The sequence below is a fragment of the Lissotriton vulgaris genome, chromosome 6, assembly GCF_964263255.1.
Source record: "Lissotriton vulgaris chromosome 6, aLisVul1.2, whole genome shotgun sequence".
NCBI classification, from domain to species: Eukaryota; Metazoa; Chordata; class Amphibia; order Caudata; family Salamandridae; genus Lissotriton; species Lissotriton vulgaris.
In genome coordinates this window covers 1,717,664,078-1,717,686,614 of record NC_141694.1, presented here as the reverse complement: position 1 = coordinate 1,717,686,614, position 22,537 = coordinate 1,717,664,078, and positions in this window count along the sequence as shown.

Here is a 22,537-nt window from a genome sequence, read left to right as displayed (position 1 = left end):
CGAAATAATGCTTCTAGACCTTGTACCTGCCAATCTTTTGTACCCCAGATGGTTTTTGTTTCAATGTTGTTATTCCAAAAATCAAAAACAAATGTCATCATTTTTTCATAAAATGCTTCTGAGTATATCAATTTAGTATTTGTCAGCATTGTTTTCAACCCTGTTTTATCCAACAGTTTATAATAAAACGTTTCTGCATCACTTGTGTTAAACCCTGAGAAGTACTGGAATTTCTCATAGAATGTTTTCGAACTACTTTTAGGTGGATAGCACAATGTTCCCATTGGTTATATTTAAAAACATTTCTAGGTTGTGCAGATTTATGTAAGTAGTGGTCTGCGTAATGTGAAAAGCAGTACATCTGTTCATAATTAGACGAACCTTGTAAATAATCATGTTCTTGAAATCTTGCTGACAACACTAAATCCGACATCATATTATTTATACTTTCAAAATCCCAATCATCAGAGAATGTACTTGGTTTTACAAAGTCACTTAATGAAACCATGAACTGGTGAGGTTTTTCAAGATCTCGACCGGGCCATATACTTCATAGTCAGTCTTGTCCCATACTACCCCGCCGGGTATTGGAATTGCTGTGACCTTTACTGATGATAGTCCTCTTTTCTTGACGTGAGATGATTTGTGTGGTTTCAGGACTAAGTTGATGTTCTGACTTGCTGTGTCCATTGAACTGTAATAAACTTTCCTAAAATTAAAACCAAGATTAGGCCTAGTAGGAGTATAAGTACCCCTGATACAATCCAATGCTCAAAAAGTGGTGCATTCAGAAATGCTTCCTTGAGTTGATGAAAGAGTTCTGTTGCCTTTTCTTTAAGAGTCTTTGTTTCTGGCGTCACTTCAGGTTCGTTTTGATCTTCAGAAAAGGTATCGAAGTTGATGAAGTAGCCAGAGGCAGTTCTGTCAATTGTTGGTATTGTTTTCTCAATTTGTCTTTCATTAGCACATTCTGATGCCACATCATTGTAGACTGGAGTTTCATGACAAACTGTTTCAATCTGTGTTTCAAGAGGCACGCGGTCCATGGCATTATTGCATAGTCCCTCTCTGTGCACTGCAGGTTTATCAAATGTGATTAGTCTTTCAGTTTGAACCTCTTGGATTATTGCAAATTTGGGTATTCTGTTGTTTCTCAGGAGTCCACTTGGCCTACTGTTGATTATAGGCCACATGATTGTGGTTTTACCAGGTCGATTTATACAACTCGGTTCTCCTTTTTACCAGCAAGAGGCGGTAGTACTACTGATCTTGTTCTGTTGATTGCTAAGACAGGTACTGCTTTTCTGTAAGAAGGCCCAAATTCCTTCTTCACCGCTATTTTCTCTCTGACCAGATCCCCAATCTTTGGAATCCAGACAGGTCTTGCTGGGACTGGTGGTGTGTCTTCAGTGGTAGTTGTCTGTTGCTTTATTTTTATGTTGCTTAAGGATTTTCTTGTTTCATTCAAGTCCTGTAAAACAGCCAAACGATCTATGATGTCAAAGTCTTTATTCTTATCTTTTACCACTGAAGCCTGACTATCAAGATCCTGAATATGCATTTTAGTTCCGAACAATAGTTCGTACGGGCTGAAACCTTTTAGAGAATTTCTTGGCAAATTATTTAGACTAAGTTGGACACTTATTAAATGTTTGACCCACCCATCACCCGAACCTAATACCTTCGCCGTTATAGATTGCTTTATGTCTCGGTTTTTTCTTTCCACTACACTGTTCCCCTCAGGGTGGAATGAACAAGAGAATCACAACCCAACGCCCATACTGGCCATGGCCTCCTTATAAGCTCGAGAGCTGAAAGCAGGACCCTAGTCAGAATGATCTAACCATTCAATTAGATCCTTCAACGATCAGCACCACCCTTTTTAAGAAGGAGACTGACAGAAACAGTTTACTCCTGTATAATAGCCATCACACGAGAGCCCTGAGGGATAACTTGCCCTTTGGGCAATTCCTCCGCCTTCGGAGAAACTGTAGTTCTGTCCAAAACTACAAACAAGAAGCAAGTATCCTGCAACATAAGCTCCAGGATAGGGGATACCCTACACGACTCCTAAAGACATCATGTAAAAGAGCACTAAATAATAACAGAGAGTCATTGCTTGAAGTCCACACTAAAGAGAAAGATGACACAATTACATGTGTAACATCCTACACCAAGGATTCAACGTTCATAAAAAAGACTGTGAACTCACACTGGGGAATCCTCAATACAGCGGGAATGGAACTACCGCGCCCCCGCTTTGCATTTAAGAGAACAGTGAACCTTAAAGACACTCTGATTCACACCCGCCCCAAAACATCGAGTACCCACCCAGTCAAGACCTTAATGGACCTCCCACCGGTTACTGGACACTACCGCTGTGGATCATGTGTAGTGTGCCCCCAGACCATCTAGGGTAAAACCATTGAACTGCCAAGGGATTTTACCTGGACCATCAATAAACATACCAACTGCAATAGCTCAAGGTGTATTTATGTTCTTATATGCCCATGTAGGATGATCTATATTGGGATGACGATGCGCCCTGTGAAACAACGCATCATGGAGCATAATAGTAACATCCGCTGTCTAAAGACCCATACAAAACTATATGACCACTGCAGAGAACAAAATCACTCAGCAGAGAATATGCGATGGACTGTCCTAGAATGTCACTCCGCAATAAGCCAACAAGCCCTCTTTAGAATGGAGCAAAGATGGGTACATCGTCTACATTCTGATGAACTTGGCCTAAATGATGCGGTGCCTTGGACGATGCTAGCCAGATAATTCAAACTCGGGCCTCATTATCCTTGCCCAAGTATTATCGCCAACACTTATACAACCTTTCCTGTTCCAAGATGGCGCCCACCTCCACCTACTCATTCAGGCTGGGTAATCCTCGCTTTCCACACCCGCGTCGCGTTGCCTAGCAACACGCACTGGACACGCCTACCACGGTGACGGCGCCCGCGCAACTCGCTATCTTAGGCGGCGGGTCCGCTTTACGGTTTGACTGGCTGTCCTGTGAGTACACCGACGTGGGCGGGGTAGGTGACTACATGCCCGATGCCAGAAGCGAGCAAGGTAAGGTGCACTGGTCCAACGCGATAGTCACCACAGGCGTTTGTTAACGATCGCCGTGGTTGAACATCGATCGGCACCTCACTAAACGGTAAGCTTCGCCGCTAACTAGCCCCCTGACAAGCGGTGGATTTTACTCGTTTCAGGTGTATTTCATATAGCTCTGGCCCCACCAGGTCAGTCTGTGGGATCTCCGACCGGGGACTGCGGGTAGGACCTCCCTGTTTACCACCTCCCCGTTTTGTCTGAATACGTATATAAAGGATGTTCACCACACTTGTGCTAGCCATGACTTGCCTAGTTCTAGTAGCTAGTGTGTTACAATGGTTCTTCTTTCTAACTTTTAATTGTAATTGTTTCCTGTGTGTGAATGCGCACACGCACCGACGCCTGCATGATACACATACGACATACAGCATGGTATGATACGCCATATATGTAAACACAATTATGCATGCCAATTGCAGAGCACATATGTCGCTAGCAGGACGTGGCCTCACCTCGTTCTTACTTTACCTTCTAACCCTCTCTCATACGAGTGCTATCACTTGACGGGGTCTGTGAACCCCCCACCGGAAGACATCACCAGCATGTTATTTTCACGTGTAACAATGGTCTCAGAAACAGACATATTATTGGCTGTACCCTTCTTTTGTCTCCTTTCCTAGTCCCAGGGAGGGCCTCAATGAAGGGTTGATCCTACGACATAATCCAGGTCGTATACTCGATTCCTTCAATTACTGGGGAATCGGTAGCAATTTTATGAGCACTTTGGTCCTGATGAATTGCCTTAGAGGCATGAAACATGTCGACCACACTTCAATTGAGGGTTGAATGAGGCTCGATTACCTTGTCCGTCACGCCTCGATACCCCTCATTTTTCACTTTTAATAAAGCAGTGAGCCATGCTATTAAAGCTTCGCCTAATGGACTCTACTGACTTTTTTTAAACTTCACTCACGCTCAATATTGCACTTTCTTCTAGGCCCCTCACACTCACACACCCATTGGCAAAGGAATAAAAGAACTCCGCTAAAGTGCAGCACCCTGTGCTGCCCGACGGGCATTGCACCGCCAGCCTGCCGTAGGAGCAGGAAAGCCAATGATGACACTGGACGATCATCGGGTGGGATGACAGTAGTTGTCCAACCGTTGACTTGTGTGAGGTATCCTTAATTCCGCAAAGGGTCTATCACATTCCCCTTTTTGTCACACTCACCTAGAGAGAGAGGTTAGATCCAGTCACTTTAGTTGACCTAATTTGGGGAACTCTGTACAATTGTTGTTGATTCCTAGTCAGAATGGAACATGGCAATTGCGTATGTGCCGATAAAGACTCGCAGATCTTTTATAACAGTTTTGGCGTCAGCCGAGCGCTGGGGCCACATTTTTTAAGTGAATGTAGTCTTAAACAATTAATAGGACGCTGGATTGCATATAGACAGCATTACCCTGTCCACAAACGGTAACTGGGCAACAGACTGGACCGGTTCATTACTGCTGAGGAAATATAAATTTTATGATCAAGAAATGTTCCCTAACGTGTACCCCACCGTCTCCATGTACGAGCTTAAAGTACATGTAACTTCCCTCCTGTGCCAGCTATGAAAACGCAAATACATTTGCGTCCAACGTTAACATGTCCTCTTTCGGATCCACCCTGAATGGGTCGGATATTCCGTTCCTAGGTATGCCTTGCCACCGTCTTTGTATGGTGCACTTTCACGTATTTCTGGCTCTGTGCGAGCTAGGCCCTGTTTTCTGTCATCAAGCCTCCTTTCAAAGTCATCTCTGCCTCCTGAAACTGCAACGTGGGATGCCCCCCCGTGAACTCTGTCCTACTTCCTGCGAGGCGAGCGGAGCCTGGCTCGGCCTGCTTGCCTGCCAAAGACTGTATTTTACCTTCACGTTATCAGTATAGCCAAGCTCAGCTTCCCGAAATCACATTCCTGTCCAGCAGAATAGATAAACAACCCCTCAGCTGCAGAGTAAAGGGCCAGGCCTTTCTGTCTCCATGCAAGTAATTCATAGCTCCGCTCCCGTTACCATGGTAGGCCCATGGCCCCCTCGCTTTACAATCAGACACGTAGGCACATATGCACGCATTCATAGTCAAGTATAGGATAGCCTCTGCCCAAGAGACCTTTCCTTCTAGATAATATGGTTCCCAAACATCAGATATCAGATATGGTATAGGAACGAGTTGATCTGACATGCCAGACTTCTGTCTCTTTCCTCTAGTGTAAATGTCAAGCCCCCTGCACCCTCCAGCTTCACGTCAATCACACGTCATGCAGCTGCGCGCGCATCCAGACCCCAGATTTCTGCTGACATTGCAAGATTCTGCTACGTACCCACCCACTTGTGACACTTTTTTGTGACGTTTCTAGCACACACCTCTGTGCACGCCTAGTTCACGCCTTCTGATTACGTATTGCTAACACGTGTGTGCTCTTATCTTGTTTCTCTCAGCTGTTACGCCTTCTGCATTGATTAACATTATGAGCTTTAAGTATAAAAGTTATGTATTGTCAATAAAGTATGCTCTATCCCTTCCTGAACCCCAGTGGTGTCAGGAACCCGATATCCGGTTCGAGAAGCATTCCTTTTTAAGGAATAAAACCCCTAAGAACTCTAACACCACGGACTCTGCGTCTTTCTTTCCGATTGAGTTATTTTATAAGTACTTACCTGCATAGAAATTAGGACGGTAATGAAATATTTACCACATTAATTTGGCGCCCGAATAGGGACCCCTCCCCCACCCCACGCGCCGGTTGGTGCGTTGCAACCTTTGCCCCTGCCATAGTCAAGACGGACAACTACGCGTACCCGCAGGATTTCCTGTATCTCCCTCAGGCCTACGGAGGTGACGGAGACTGCGATCAGCACCCAGACGAGGCGGTGAGGAGTGCGGAGGATCCCGACCAGAGCCTAGCCGAAAGAAGCAAGGTCCGAGGTGTCAAGAGGCCCACCAGTTCCGAAGTATTCACGTATCGAGTCGAGTCCAGTCCAGTCCGGTCCAGTCCAGTCGAGTTTTCCGAGGCCTTCTGTTCCGTGCTTCCCGGTGAGTACCGTTGCTGGGGACGCATCTAGACGGGTGCATTATTATGTATCCGGTAAAGACGGGTTTGGGTACACAAACACGGTCTGCACTGTTTTAGACAGTGTATCTGTGCTGTTTAGCAGTACATCAGGCATTCAAGTTCTTGCACTGTTCTTGGCAGTGTATCTGTACTGTTTAGCAGTGCATCTGGTATCAAGGGTAGTCCATATGTGTTCAAAATGTTTCATGTGATTAATGTCGTGGTATGAGTGACTGTTTGATGTACACTACTGTGTTTTTGTGTAACTAGCTGTGTTCAGAGTAAGTAACAAGTATCGAGTGTCCAGTATCAAGTAACAAGATGCCGTTTTTCAATAAATTAAGACAGATAGGAACTAGGAAAGGGATACTAGAGGAAGAAATTCCTGTCCCCCCTAGGGACACTCCTGGAAATTTTATGTACCATAAGCATGGCTTAGATGCCATACTGTATCTAGATTTATGGGCCGATTATACCAAGCACCTAGAAGAGAGACACAGGTGGCCTGCTACAGGAACATGGGATGCTGAGTGCATCATGAGAGTAGAGGAAGCGCTATGGAAAAAGAAAGCCAGACAATCCCAGAAAGATGCCATAGAATTGTGGCGTAAAGAATCGCATAAACGTACAGAAAAAGCATTCCGAAAAGCAGAAAAACATAGAGAAGAGTCAGATGAAGTCCGAGAAAACGAATTAGTTACTGAAGGTATCCGAGTAAAAGCAGAACAAGTAGACCGCATGTGAAACACTCTTGTAAACGGCATGTATTTAGTGGCCGAGGGTTTGCCTAAGGCCACTCCAGAAATACCGAAAGATCTGCCGCCACCATTGGTTCCAACTAAAGTAAGTCACAGGATCACCAAAGACATATTCCTTGCTTCCTATCTAGACGATGTAGCTCCCGCTTACACCAACCCACGTACCCACGTACCGCCTACTGACGGTGACGGAGGTGGCAACCCACTCCAAGACAATGCCCAGCCCGTACCGCAACAAAGTTCACCCGTTCGACAACCTGTACCACCTGTTCCTCCACCACTTCCCACACCTAAGATTAATACACTGAATCCGTTTGGGCCTGATCCTGGTAAAAGACAAGTTCAGTTACACACACAGACTCCACAGACAAACAATGCTCAAGCCTCCGCCTCAGGAGGTGCGACAGGAGGTTACCAGACCCCGCCACAAACACACAGATTAAACCTTAGGGACGTATTAAAGCAACGTACACCTCGAACACCAAGTTACGATATGCTTAAAGAACCCCTTTCAATTTGCAGATACGATCCAGTACCCGGTAAAGACGATAGAATGATGTTAGCATCACTATGCTTACGAAAAGTTACAGATTACCTAGTGTTTTTTTCAGGAATGACTGAACACCTAGATAGAATATATCATTTTGTCCAGACTGGGGAAGATCCTGACAGTATTAAAGAGGCCCTGGCTCACCAGAAAGCTTACACTCAAGGTTGTATATTACGCTTCTTCATAAATTGTTTAATAAGAGAACGAGACAGGCCTGGAGTAGACAAGGACGAGATGGACGCACTAAACAAGTGGGGTCAGAATATAGCCGATGGAAATCATGATAAACAGAGTTGTATAGCAAGTATGTACAGAAGAATCAGAAAAGCAGTAATAGAAATACACGAAAAGGAACAAGAAAAGGAAAGAGATAGCGACAGGAATGACTCCTCCGAGGAGGACGAACCAGAGGAACATGACGCGGCTAAAGAAATGATAGCGTATGTGGGTAAGGGAAATTACCTTAAGAAAGGCATTCGTCCAGAAAGCAAGAGAGTTTTTCTCTCTGGCATCTCAAAAACGAGTTCTCCTGAATATCTGTTTCAAGTTACCGATAAAATTCTTCAAGAACGAATGGGGTACCATGTACTCAATTCTATGGACGAACAAGAACTAGCCCAGTCAGCAGTACAATGGGCTGACAATCATAGCACGTATAATGATGATACAGTAGCACAGACATTTTTGAACCTTTCCCCAGACGAGCAGAAGTTAGCTGGTGTGTACATGATTCAGCATCTCATTTCGTTATACAGAAATCAGCATTCTGATCCAGGTCCCCTACCGGATACATTAGAAGCACTACTTATGAATAGATGGAGAGGCCTAAGTACCAAGTTAATTCAAATAATTCTAGAACAACGGCACAGATATAACGCTTTTTTAGGCCCACAATATGTTTCAGCTCCGCCCCCAGAAAGAAAAATGTTTCATTTTGACAGGCAGAATCCTTTACGAGAAGTACACCCAGTTATGAACAATGATAATACCCTAAGACGTGTGTTCGTGTACACACCTTTAACAAAGTTGGAATTGTTAGAAATGAAGAAACTAGTACCCTGTCACGATAAAGACCCTGCAGGTTTTCACCAAGAACTTAAGGACATGTTACTCATGGGAGATTACACGTATACGGATATTATGAAATTATTAAAAGTACTGCTGCCCACGGGCATTTACCAGAAACTCAAGGAAAAAGAATGGGAGGTGGGAGATAAAAAGATTATTTGGACTGAAATAGAGGACGAGGAAAAAACTCGCACTCCAGGGCTAGGCCTTGGGGACAAAGCTAAAGCATTACCAGGATTAATAGTACAGGTTTTGCCAAGATTATTGACAACTAAAAAGGAAGACTGGGACGCAATCTCAGCCTGTAAACAGAAACATGATGAAGATACTAGTGACTTCTATTCAAGATTCGAGAAATGTTTCATTATTAATAGTGGCCTGAAACCAGGTAGCGAGTCATACCCGCACCTTTTTGTGACAAAATTAGTCGAGAATTCCCTGACACAAGTTAAGAACCGTGTATATAAAGTCGAAAGTACATGGCAAGCAAATACGCCATCCCAGATGTTACAAATGTTACAATATCACCAGAACAGAATTAGAGAAGAACAAGATCACGAGCAGCGACGTATGAAAGACACGAAAATGAAAATGCTAGTGGCCCAGTCGGTTTCAGCCGACGGACAGAAAAAGGGTATGACCCAGACAAGTAATTCAGCAGCTCCTGTTAAAGGGACATGCAACTATTGCAAACAACCAGGTCACCACGTAAACGAATGTTCAGTCCTGAAACACAATATATCAACAGGTAAAACTAAAGAAAGACCACGTCAGCCTAGACAAGACCAGGTCCAGCAACAGACTTCACAGAATATACAGCCTATGCATGCTCCACCACATACAGTACAGACCGTAGCGGTATCACAGCCACAGCCCATTGCCGCGACGCAGCAAGTTTCACAACAGATGTACCAGTATGCCCAATCTGATTATCCCGATTATCAGCGATACACATGAAACAGCCTAGAGAGGGAGGTTGGCTTGCCTCTTATTGAGATTCCTGTAGATCAAGAGGGTCCTTATGTACATAGTCAAGTATTAGGAAAAGACAGAAAGTTTCTAATTGACACAGGGGCAAGTCGCACCACGATCAGTCATGATGAAGTTCCAGGGGCACCCCTCTCAGGCTCACAGAATGTTTCCCTTGGTTTTTCAGGACAACCTATTGTAAATGAAGTATCAAAACCTGTTCCCCTAGCAGTAGGTCCATTATCACGTGTTACAGACCTGTTACTCACGAAGTCATGTCCAGAAAACTTGTTAGGTATCAAGACACTGAAGGCTCTAGGAGCTGTGATATGTTGTTCTCCGGAGGGAGTTAGACTTTTTCTACGTGACTTTAAGGGTCACTATGTACTACGAGAGTTTGATGTCAGATTGAAAAATGTACCGAAACACCTGTGGGCACAAGGCCCAACCGATGTAGGTTGTATGCACATTACACCATACCGTGTTACACTCAAACCAGGAGTTGTATTACCCCGAATCAGACAATACAAGTTACCACCCGATGCTGTAGTGGCTTTACTGGAAATCATTGAAGAGCTCATTGCCCAAGGAGTGGTCGTAGAAACCGACTCCAATATCTGTAATTCCCCTATCATTCCGATTCTTAAACGTACTGATCCCAATGCACCGCCAGTATATCGGCTGGTGATTGATTTACGAGAACTGAATAAATGCATTGTACCACAGTATCCTGTGGTTCCCGACATCTCATCCTTATTGACTGCTATTGATTCAGAAGCGACGTTCTTTACTGTAATCGACCTCAAGAACGCCTTCTTCAGTGTACCCATTGATCCAGAGAGCCAATATCTCTTCGGATTCAGTTTAAATGGCCGAAGCTTCAAATTTTCACGCGCACCTCAAGGATTCACAGAAAGCCCCAGCATCTATAGCCAAGCACTGAAAAGACAACTTGACTGTATCCAAATGCCAGTTAACACTGCCTTACTCCAGTACGTCGATGATCTGCTGATCACCGCACGACGTGAACCCGAATGTGAACAAGCATCACTGACAGTTTTACATTTTCTGGCCGACAAGGGACACAAGGTGTCTCCTTCGAAGCTGCAATTCTGTGTTCAGCAAGTGGTGTACCTTGGGCACTTGCTGTCCAAGTGGGGAAGACAGCTCACACCTGATCGAGTTCAGTTAATTGCACAGTTACCACAACCCAAGACACAAAAGGAAGTGCGGGCCTTTATAGGCCTCACCTCGTACTGCAGACAATGGATTCCTCAGTATGCATTTCTAGCTAAACCACTGATATAGTTGACAACACAGGAGGCAGCGACTTTGACTGCCCTCCCTTGGACTCAGGAACATACACAGGCTTTTGAGGAATTAAAGAAAGCTTTATGCCAAGCACCAGTTTTAGCGACACCATGTTACAGCAAACCTTTTACACTTTTTGTTACAGAACGTGATGGTACAGCGTTGTCTGTCCTCACACAAGATCAAGCAGGTTCACATAAGCCTTGCGCTTATTTTTCAAGTACATTGGATCCAGTAGCCCAGGCTCTGCCTGCGTGCTTAAAATCAGTTGCAGCGACAGCCCTAGCAATCAGACAAAGCGACTCAATAGTATTAGGACACCAATTGACAGTACAAGTTCCACATTCTGTAGAGGTCCTTCTAAACCGAACACAGACTCAACACCTGACTATAGCACGACTGACAGGTTATGAATTGACGCTATTCCAGCCACACATAGAAATCAGACGCTGTAACATTCTAAATCCTGCCACATTGTTACCCTCGATTATGACAGATTCAGCCCCGCATGATTGTATAGAGATCATTAATGCAGTAACAAAGCCCCGACGAGACTTAACAGATGTCGCACTGACAAATCCAGACCTGACACTTTACGTGGACGGCTCATGTATAAGAACAAGCACAGGAGAATTAGTGGCCGCATATGCAGTGACCACCGAAACTGAAGTCAAAGAAACACACCGTATTGATACACTGTCCGCTCAAGCAGCAGAGCTTATCGCTCTGACCCGAGCCTGTATACTAGCCAAGAACAGGAATGTTAACATATACACAGATTCCCGTTATGCATTCGGAGTTGTACACGACTTCGGAGTCCTCTGGCAAGAACGAGGTTTCTTGACCTCTCACGGTGCCAAGATCCAACACGGTCCCCTCATTCAAGCACTGTTAGAAGCAATACATCTGCCTTCAGGCATATCCATCATGAAGTGTAAAGCACATACTAAAGTTACAGACTCTATTTCCCAGGGTAACGACCTGGCAGACCAAACAGCAAAACATACAGCATTGACTCACACCCAGACAACTGACGTGACAAAGACAATAGTACCGACACATTGTATGACAGTTAGGGATCCCACACTAGATATAATCGATATTCAGACACATGCTACTCCAGATGAAATCAAGAAATGGACTGAACTAGGAGGGATCCAGACAGATCAGGGATGGATGACGAAGGGAAAATCTACATGGTTTCTTCCCGACTCTATGGTTCAAGTCATAATAAATACAGCACATAGTCCAGCACACCTGGGAGAAAAAGCCATGTTAGACAGTTTACAGAATCTCTGGTTCAACAAACATTTACGAGCAGCAGCAAAACAGAAAGTGCGTACTTGCATGATCTGTTGTCAGTTCAATCCAGGTAAAAGCGTCCCTGTAGAGCAAGGTGGATTTCATCCTCCCGACCACCCTTTTGAAGTCCTCCAGATGGATTATATCCAGATGGAACGTTGTCGAGGATTCAAGTACGTCCTCGTAGTTGTTTGTGCACTTTCCCGTTGGACCGAAGCATATCCAGTCCCAGATTACACTGCCCCTACCACTGCCAAGCAGCTGGTTCGAGAATTCTTCCCACGGTACGGCTTGCCTCGTATCGTGTACTCAGATAACGGACAGCCATTCTCATCCGAGCTCATGAAGCAGGTTTCACTCCTGCTAGGATATCAGTGGAAATTCCATTGCGTCCGACATCCCGAGGCAGCTGGCCTTGTAGAGAGGCACAATCAGACACTGAAAACCCGTCTTGCTAAAATATGTAAAGAGAAAGGGGTCGACTGGATAGTCGCCCTGCCAGTTGCACTATTCTATATGAGAATGGTCCCACATTCGAGATCAGGACTATCCCCGTATGAGGTGGTCTTTGGCCGGCCACCAAATATGTGGGGGACGCCCATGCCTAAGAAAATAACCGATGTTGACTGTAATATGCTGACAGATTACCTTGCCTCCTTGATGTCTGCACTCCAATCATGTCGTTCACAGGTTGCCGCAGCCTTTCCCGACAACACTGATGTGAAGCCACACGATGTCCGTCCCGGAGATACTGTCCTGATACGCAATTTCGACAGGAGGAGTCCGCTGGAGCCCTGTTGGCAGGAGCCGAAGCTCGTCCTTCTGACCACGAGGACTGCAATCAAGGTTGAGGGCCGTAAGGGGTGGATCCATACGAGTCATATTAAAAAATGTAATGAACTGTTGCCAGAGACTGACTCTTCCACCCCCTCAAAGGACTGCCCAGATTCTAATGACTCTAAACTTTCCATGGTAGAGAAAACTCCGCAAGAAGAGTATAAATTAAAGTTGCGGTCTAGCAAGTCAGACAGTTTAATTGTTTAAGTCCTCCCCTAGGTGAATCGGTTAAATAGTTTCTGACATGTATCCCCTAGACCCCAATAGAGAGAGAGATAGAGAGAAACAGATCAAGAAGCAACGATATTGCAAATCTCTCAAAAGTTACTGTATTGTTACCTTATGGATTATGTTTTCCTTAAGTCTCACTATTATTGTCACAAGTGTAATTTTGCATATCTATTTTCCTATTGCTACACGTGCACATTCTTCTTCTAATAACACTGCCGAGCATTCTTTTAGTGAGTTACCCCCTCACGAGTTGTCTTACCGACTTGCGCTGCGCAACAATACATTCATTAGTATGTTACATCACTCTCATCAGACCAGCAACACTACTAATTGTTGGATATGTGGCCGACTCCCTCCCTACCAGAAATACAGGGGAGTTCTGCCCCTCTTCCCGTACCCGTTCACACACAATGGTTCATGTAGAGCCTGGTTTAGTTTGATTAATTCCTTAGATTCAAATTCCGTAGTTTATCAGGGTAACTGGGTATGGGGAAACCTGAATACAGTCTTGCATAGAATATGTTATCCTGACAAAGAGGGACTTCCCAAAAGGACAGGGACTGATCTAGAAAATGAAGTATATGGATTAGGAAAATTTACACTTAACCTCATGATTCTGAATGTTGAATCCGAAACTGAGCCAGACTTGCCCACTATGTCAGTACTACCAGTCAAAGGTGAATTATGTGTCAGAAAGAATGGTTCCGTACACCTGGGTCATAGTAAATGTACTACTGTAGTCGAATTTAGTGATAAGGGCAAGTCCACATTCAAAGCTACACGTAATTCCTATTTCATTTGTGGTCAGACAGCATACATACGTTTGCCACTAGATTGGGATGGGACCTGTTACATTGGATTCTTACTGCCACCTGTTTTCCTGGCTCCACCTGATTATCATAGAAATTCCCGTCTAGTTCACAGACCCAAAAGAGATCTCCCAATTGTCGACTACACTGAGACAGCATGGGAACAGTACACAGATTTCAATAAAGGTTTCTTTCCCTATTTAGGAGCTATTTTTAATAGTAAGTCTATCCGTCACTTGACCAGAACTCTCGAAGCAGTAGTGAAAGAGACTACTTCCGCCCTAGGTAACTTGACTGAGGAACAGTCTGCTATAAGACTTGTCGTTCTTCAAAATCGTCTTGTTATTGACGTCATACTGGCCGATCGAGGAGGAGCCTGTAAGGTCCTCGGGTCAGCTTGCTGTGTTTTCATTCCAGATAATGCTCCGTCCGTATATAAGGCTATTACCCGTCTCCACAAGATAGCTAGTCAGATACATCAGAATCCAGGCACTTGGACTTGGTCCGGTTGGCTCTGGAATACTATTTCAGCTTGGGGATGGAAAATACTGTCACTCCTTGGAATAATACTACTTATAGTATTCAGTTGCTGTCTATGTTTACAATGTGGGCCAGCGATTTGCGGCTTGTGCGCCACATCCTGCACTCCCCATTCAAGTCAACGTTCTAAATCCCATGTGAAAAAGGATGAGCAGATGATACTAACTACACAAATAAATGGATTAATGAAGATTGATATATCATGAAGGGTCCGTAGGGAACAAGGAGGGAATGAGGAAATATAAATTTTATGATCAAGAAATGTTCCCTAACGTGTACCCCACCGTCTCCATGTACGAGCTTAAAGTACATGTAACTTCCCTCCTGTGCCAGCTATGAAAACGCAAATACATTTGCGTCCAACGTTAACATGTCCTCTTTCGGATTCACCCTGAATGGGTCGGATATTCCGTTCCTAGGTATGCCTTGCCACCGTCTTTGTATGGTGCACTTTCACGTATTTCTGGCTCTGTGCGAGCTAGGCCCTGTTTTCTGTCATCAAGCCTCCTTTCAAAGTCATCTCTGCCTCCTGAAACTGCAACGTGGGATGCCCCCCCGTGAACTCTGTCCTACTTCCTGCGAGGCGAGCGGAGCCTGGCTCGGCCTGCTTGCCTGCCAAAGACAGTATTTTACCTTCACGTTATCAGTATAGCCAAGCTCAGCTTCCCGAAATCACATTCCAGTCCAGCAGAATAGATAAACAACCCCTCAGCTGCAGAGTAAAGGGCCCGGCCTTTCTGTCTCCATGCAAGTAATTCATAGCTCCGCTCCCGTTACCATGGTAGGCCCATGGCCCCCTCGCTTTACAATCAGACACGTAGGCACATATGCACGCATTCATAGTCAAGTATAGGATAGCCTCTGCCCAAGAGACCTTTCCTTCTAGATAATATGGTTCCCAAACATCAGATATCAGATATGATATAGGAACGAGTTGATCTGACATGCCAGACTTCTGTCTCTTTCCTCTAGTGTAAATTTCAAGCCCCCTGCACCCTCCAGCTTCACGTCAATCACACGTCATGCAGCTGCGCGCGCATCCAGACCCCAGATTTCTGCTGACATTGCAAGATTCTGCTACGTACCCACCCACTTGTGACACTTTTTTGTGACGTTTCTAGCACACACCTCTGTGCACGCCTAGTTCACGCCTTCTGATTACGTATTGCTAACACGTGTGTGCTCTTATCTTGTTTCTCTCAGCTGTTACGCCTTCTGCATTGATTAACATTATGAGCTTTAAGTATAAAAGTTATGTATTGTCAATAAAGTATGCTCTATCCCTTCCTGAACCCCAGTGGTGTCAGGAACCCGATATCCGGTTCGAGAACCATTCCTTTTTAAGGAATAAAACCCCTAAGAACTCTAACACCACGGACTCTGCGTCTTTCTTTCCGATTGAGTTATTTTATAAGTACTTACCTGCATAGAAATTAGGACGGTAATGAAATATTTACCACACTGCGATCTCTGCTGCAGTCTTGACAGTTTTTTGCAAATATTTGATGTTGCACGCTCATCCCCGGCCACCAGTACTCTGATTGTAATTCAGTCAGAGATTCTTTGATCTTTTTGTGCCTCGGACCCAATCCCATGTGTGCGTCTGCTATTAAAAAGATTCTCCGGTTCGTGTTTGGAATTACCCTATCCCCCACTCCAGGGATTCGAGCAAAAGAAACGGAGTTTGCATCAATTACGTATGCATAATTGAGTGGATAGTTCACGGGAAGTGCTGCACAGTCGCCTTTTAAGGACGTTTTTACTGCCAGCATGGTTTCCCCGTCTATATATTTTTCTGAATGCTTTTTTGTGGCTACGGAAGCCGGTTTAGTTGCTTCCGATATGGCTGTATTAGCCAATGAATTCCCTGCAACGTGAACGCCATCACGTTGATGACTCAGAGTGTGTATCACGTGAGTCTTTTGTAGTTCTTTCTGTAAAAGAACTACCTGTTTCCAAAGCATTTTATGCTTGATTGTGGCACCTGTGTCATCTTTGTAATCATTTTGAACCCAGCTCTGCAAATCATTATTGTAAGAGTGGACGCAAAAATGCGAATCGCACAGATTAGTGTCGGGAATTCACGTTCTGCATTTTCAAGCGCCATCTTTAAAGATCTGATTTCAGCTCGCTGAGCCGAACATTTTCTAAGTGATTCAGTTTTTGTTATTTTCCGTCTGAATTTACCGCAGAGCCAGCGACCTATAACAATCGCGCAGGCTGCATCGTAGGATTTATTTTCTACATTGTAATGCTGTACAAATCTGTATATATTATACAGGAGTACTGTTGGAGAGGAAGAATTTCGATTGGCAGAGGATATTCTTTTTCATAAGTTAAATCATTCAGTTTTTTCATGTGCGGGGCGAAATAGTATTTCACGTCTTCTGCAGCAAGAGAATTTTCCCACTGTATCCATTTCGGATCCAGTGACACTGTAGGCAGGTTTACTGGGCTGAATAGTGCCTTGAAGGCGGATTCTGCTGTGAGAACAGTGATCCTTTTGCCGTGGGCCAGTTCTCGTTCATTCGCTATTGCAGTTTGCACTGCTTTCACAGTGTTTTCTGTGAGACTGAATGTTTTTTCTGCTTGTGTGTACAAGTGAGATTTGTAAGCTATTGGAACCGTTTCTCCCTCATTAGAGGTCAGGTACGTGAATCCGCATCTTCCAGGGATGACTCGGATTACAAGATAGCGTGTATTGTCATGTGTATCTCATTTTGTTTTTGCTAACATGTCTGTTTGCAGTGATCTCAAAATTTCTGTGTGTTTTTGAGTCCAGTTGATTGGTTTAAAATCAGGTTTAATTAATTCATAGAGAGGTTTAACCCTTTCGGCGTAGTTTAGAATGTATGTTCTTCCGAAATTCAGGAAGCCTAGAATCGATTGTAAGTTCTTCAGCGTTTTTGGTGCTTGGAGTACAGCGCACTTCTCTAAGAAGTTGTCCGCTAGGCTTTTCTCCTTCACTTGATAATTCATATCCTAAAAATAAGACTGTCAGATGGGCAATTCTTGACTTTTTAAAGTTGAATTTGTAACCCTCTGCAGCGAACCCAAGTATTATGGTGTTCACCCTTTTCAAGTGAGTCTCCAAGTCATCATCTGTTAGATAGATGTCATCGACTTAAGATAATGCCTCATCATCATATATTTGTAGTAACTCCGTTACTCTGGCTGAGAATAGTCCTGGGCTGTTCTTGAATCCCTGTGGGAGCCTACAGAAATTTTCCTGGGACCCCATTACTGAGAAAGCGGTCAAGTATCTGCTTTCTGGTGCAATATTTTGACAAAAGAACCCATTAGATATGTCTAATGTCGTTTTATATTTTTTTGCGAACTATGTTATTCATTAGTGCAGCACTATGCGAATTTTGTACTGCAAATGTTTTGCAACATGAGTTAAGGTGTCTGTAGTCCAAGACTAGACGATATGAATCGTCCGGTTTGGAGACAGGAAACAAAGGATGGTTCATTTGAGGGGTGCATGTTTCAATCACCCCCTGGTATTCAAGTTGATCTAAAATCTCCTTGACCTGTTTTTTAGCTTCTTGCTTTGTGCAGTCGGTTATACTTTTTAACTGGATTTTGTGAGGAGGAGAGTCCTCATCCCATCCTACATGATTCTTGTATAATGCTGGTGCCTGGGCTACTGCCCATTTCCTCGCATATATATATTTAGTGTGAATTGGAATGTGCTTTGAGAAGGCAGGCATAATTATTTCTTCGCCACGAGGGCACTCCCTGACAAACTCCGGGGGCCAATCTTTTCCAGCTAACAGGATGTCATAGCCTTTTGAGAATTTATCCCAAAATAGACCCCTTATTTTCCTAGTCTTATCTCCCTCTATACGCAGTGTTATTTCGTATATCTTATGAGGTTCGCTAACTCTGGTGTCGGCAGTTTCTACTTGAATGTATTCATTCGTGTCCACTGTCTCCAGATGACTCATCAGGATCTTGCGAGCTATGGTGATTTCTGCTGCACTGTCTAGCATTGTCTGTGCCCACTCCCCGTTTTTCAGCTGTGTCCTCAGTATTCTCGGCATGTTCGATTACTTTAATACTGGCTACCTTCTTTCTTGAAAATTGTGTTTTATTACTTTGAGCAGGTTCCTTGTCTTTGGACTTGGTGTGCTCTCCTGGTTCTGACCGTCCTCTTCTTTCCGATTTCTGCGAAAAAGATCGAGAGGGACGTGTATCAATACTTTGATATCTATCCGGCTTCTTCAAGTTATCCCTATTTCTAAGGTTATATCTTTTCTCAGAGCGCTCCCTCTGGGGAGACTGGTGTTCTCGAGTCGGAGTTCTTTCCCTCCGTCGAGGAGACCTTCCTCTGGACTGGAAAACATTTTCCTTGGGAGTGGATTGTTTATTTCCATCCCAGTTCTTTTTAGGAGTGTTTGAATTATTTTTAATAAATAATTTTTCAGGATTTTCGAGTAGTTGGTGTTTTACTGGTTTCCCACCCAAGCTGTCTCTACCTAATTCTTCATACCATTTTTCTATAATTCTGGCAAGCTCAATTGGTTGATCTGTTATATCTGTTTCCTTCAATTTCTGGCTGATCGCCACAGATGCTGCTTCTCCTTTTATATTGGCTAGTAATATAGCAGAGACCTGCTTGAAGTCTTTCAGTAATTTCATACCAAGAGTTAAAGCAGGTTCTGGACCGTATTCCTTCTGAATTTGTTTTAGCACATCCGGTATTACCGCCATGGACGGAACACCATGTGTTTTTGTGTAAATGGAAGCAAAAACTGTGCCCCAAGTGTCACAGTCCTCCACATGTGGTGCGACCCCCATTGGAAGGCAGATGGTCAGAATTCTGTGTTTCTCAATAAGGGTAGTATTCGGAAACACTGCCTCTAGTTGAGTAATTTTCTGCGCTAACCAGAAAGGAATTTGTTCCTGTTTTATGGGTGTTTTACCAAGACATGATTGTATGTTCTGTGGTGTAATTTTATTTGTGTTCCCCTGATGAGGGGTCAGCTGTGGAACATTAACAGCTGTTTGGACTGTCGCAGTCCGCATTACATATTGGACTAATTGTCTATGTATTTTAATTAATGTTTTTAGGTGTGCTAAAAGTTCTTCTTTTGACATTTTATCAATGTCCGGATGTGGTGTGTAACTGGCTAGAACCGGCTACATTGCTCCTGGTCTACCTAGTGGACCGAGCCTGGTAATATGATCATTGTGTTTTAGGGCGCCTTTAAACCAGAGCAGATGCTCTTGGTATTTTAATGGGATTTCAATCTCCTCAAAAGGAGCGTATTCATCCTGTGGATCCTCTATTTTGTAATAGTGGACTCGTGTGTTGCAGCGTTTGCAGCTGGAAATTTTATCCAAGAATAGAATACCTCTGTCTGCCGATATTCGTGTGCCTCTATCACGAAGACGACTGTGCCACCTTGTGTGGTCAGTCCGTTTTCCATAAGTGTTAACGTTATAGTTTTTCTTATGTTGACCAGGATGATAATCGCACCCGGTTCATTAATTCCTGTTTCATCGGGACCCTGCTGAGTGGCATTTACTGCGGCTTCAGTGGTTCCGTAGTTTTCTTCTGACATTGTATAAATGAAAGTTTTTTGCAGAGCAGGTCTCCAAGGAGACAAAGATTAGGTGCACAATATTTTGGAACACTGTATCCTTCAACGTTGAATAAACCAGAGCTTTACATAGGAATCTCTTCCTACTAAGTTCGGGCAGATTTTTAACCTTTCACCCACTCCAGACGTCTATTGGAGTATTTACGGGAGAAAGGGTCTGTGTGAAAAAGCACGACTGAGTTACTCTAACGTCTTGCGTTAGTTTTATCGCCTTACCAAACGTTGGGCGCCATGTAGTGTAGTTTCTATTTTCCCTATAGGCCCTGCGCATTGGAATAACATAAACAGCAGTGTAGACGTAGAAGTGCGGTCTTCCAGGTCTCTACTGACTATGTTAGACTTAATTGGATTTGTACCAACTAGCTCAGAGGTCACTGGAAACTTTCTTGACTGAATAGGAAGTGATCCGCTTCCCTGGCTCAGACAAGAAGGGATTCAGTTTTCCAACAACCGCATAAACATGACAACTTTGCTCCTTAGAATAAGAGTCAATCTCTAGAGTCGTGTGAAACAATAGACAGCTATTTCACTCAGTCAGTTGTGCAAGAATTACTTTCACCAGGCTGCAGAGAATAGAGAGACAGGCGTTTTCAATAAAAGGTATTATTTATTGAACAGTCTTTCTTCTCATGCAAGAGAAATGAATTGCCACAATTACAAGACTTGTTATTATAAAAAGTGCGTACAGTAAAAGGAGTATTGCGAAATAATACTGTAAAAGTATTGATATGGTTTCTTAGCCATACGATAGTTAAAATGAATAAAATATATACATTCATATATACATTTAGCTAACGTCCTCAACTGGTGCTTCTAACTACGCCTACCCCGGTGTACCTGACCTAAGCCTAATACTTGGGAGGGAGTAAGTAAGTAGCAGTTTAAGTTAAGTTGGTTTTGCCAAGGGTTTGCTTCAAGAATTCTCTCTAAGGGTTTAGTCAACACCGTACCTCTGGAATAGAATGTTGGAGGTCTGGTATCTCCCCTCAGGACTCGATATTCCAGTTAGCGCAAGGGTAGGCTGGAAACGCCAGAGCTGGATTTTCTCGGCAAGAGAAAAGACAGCGTCTTTCTCAGCGCGTCAAGGAGGAGGAGGGGCAGCGTCCGTGGGCTTCTCGCATCTGCTGGGCTCTGCAAGGGACAGCTGTTCTGCTCCTATATTCACCACCACCATCGCGTTTGCTTAAGGCAACGTTGGTATTATTTATACCTGGAAGGTGCCTTGTTTGACGTAAGTTTTTGGACATAAGACGTCAATAAAGATGTCACTAAGAACTGGTCGTTCTTACAGTGCTCATTAGAGTTCTATTACTAATAAAAACAAAGCAAGCGGGGCTTTCCCTGGTTGCTGGGGGTTTTATCTGTTGAAAGAACTCGGTGTGTAATCTAGGAATCTAAGATAGTGGCTTCGGCTGTGTCATGTACTGTAATGAGCTGCAGAGACGAGTTTCTGAAATATGGCTCGGATCTTTTATGCCATTATAGGGGTATGGATTGATTATAGCCGTATAGGGGCATAAGGTCACAATATTGATCGGGGTCCTAGACAGAACACGACAATGGTCTTGTGAATTGACTCATTAAGACCGAAACGTTTACCTTTACGTCCATTTCTGTGTCATCGACATCTTGCTTTCAGTCACTTACCTTCATCACAGTAGTTGTCACTGTCTCTGTATACAACAGTTTGGACTCTAGCTGTTGGCTGCCTCTCTCCCCCTGCTCTGCCCTATATAATGACACACTTTCCTCAACCGCGCAGTGGGCGGGCGCCGCCGGCGGGCCGGTGGCGCGCCCAAAGCTCGTCCAAGGCGAGCCCGTCTGCGCCCGTCTGCGCCAGAGCGGGGCCAGGGGCCACCCCCCCTGTATCATTTGCGGGGCCTAGGAAATACTACAGTGCAGAGTCACTGCATCATCTAAGGCCCTCTGTAACTGCCAGCTGCTGCTATCAGTTCCATCCCCTGGAGGCCCCCGTGTCTGCCCTCATTGTAATATAGAGCTCAATAACCCTCCCAATATTATCGAATATCAAAACTATCATATGTTCCTCCTAAACTGTAGATCACTACCTAAACACAGCTTAGAAATATCAATGCTGTTATAGGAACATAGGCCAGACATTGTTTTCCTAACTGAAACATGGCTGACCCAAGATTCTGACCCGGATCTGGTTCAGGCACTGATACCAGGCTATCAGATAGCCCACCTGGACCGTGCTCTCGGGAAAGGCGGAGGGCTTGCTATCATCTACAAAGATAGTTTCACTTGCCGTTGCCCCCCGGAAACTATCACTGACTGTGAAAGCCTACGATTCATCATTGAATTGTCACCGAATGATAGTTTTTCCGGCATTCTTATCTACCGTCCACCCGGGACTCTTAAC